The sequence below is a fragment of the Schistocerca piceifrons genome, chromosome X (genome assembly GCF_021461385.2).
Source record: "Schistocerca piceifrons isolate TAMUIC-IGC-003096 chromosome X, iqSchPice1.1, whole genome shotgun sequence".
NCBI classification, from domain to species: Eukaryota; Metazoa; Arthropoda; class Insecta; order Orthoptera; family Acrididae; genus Schistocerca; species Schistocerca piceifrons.
The window spans coordinates 621,512,588-621,513,532 of NC_060149.1; the positions used below are offsets into that span (position 1 = coordinate 621,512,588).

Genomic DNA, 945 nt, shown 5'->3' on the forward strand with positions numbered 1-945 from the left:
GAGAGATGAAATGGTTCAAATGGCTCTGTGCACTATTGGACTCAACTGCTATGGTCATCAGTCCCCTAGAACTTAGAACTACTTAAACCTAACTAACCTAAGGACATCACACACATCCATGCCCGAGGCAGGATTCGAACCTGCGACCGTAGCAGTCGCGCGGTTCCGAACTGCGCGCCTAGAACCGCGAGACCACCGCGGCCGGCAGAGAGATGAAATGGGGCATGTAAACATTTTCACATCGCTAAAGTATCCTTACTTGTTGTGGAAGTCCTGTACAACATTATGGCACAGGCTATATTTCCTCCAGGTATTCTCTAATAAACTGAAACATCTGTTCTTATCAGCTTAACATCTGTTACATTCTGCATCACAGGACTAGAATATTAAACACATTTCTTTTATCTCATGATAGAGTGATAAGAGCATTATCAACCTCTGTCACAGGATGCCTCCTCATTTTCGGCTCTATCAAAGTAGCCAGATGCCCCATCACATAGAAAGTCTCTTAAGGTGCAGCACAAAGAGATTGTAAATATCAGCTTTATGCTACGTATTACTTTATAAATTTGGTAATACAGATAATTTTATTACGATAGTAATCTCACCTTGTGTTTGTATGAGATCGAAATTTCATTAAAAGTTCTCACAGCAACGAAAAAGCGCCTGATTATCGCTTCTAATTGCGAATCATGTCTGTGGTACTCTCGCCATTACTCCCACCCACATAGCCACAAATCGCTGACATAAAATTGATTGGCTAATTAATTACATTCATTGTGAGGGACCCTTTGCATTTGTGAGGTTTTATTTATTTATTTATTTTGCTGGAGGACTACACTCGTCAGGTAGTACAAATGAGAATTCCTGGAGGGAAGCCGATGTTCTTTTCGACGACCACTACTGGGAAAATTTAGAGAAACGACATTTGAAGCTGACTGCAGA

General features: G+C 41.2%; 1 pseudogene; it reads left to right on the forward strand.

Annotated features, from left to right (window-relative positions):
• Positions 1 to 299: 299 nt before the first annotated feature.
• LOC124723893 lies at positions 300 to 481 on the forward strand (annotated as a pseudogene).
• Positions 482 to 945: the final 464 nt, after the last annotated feature.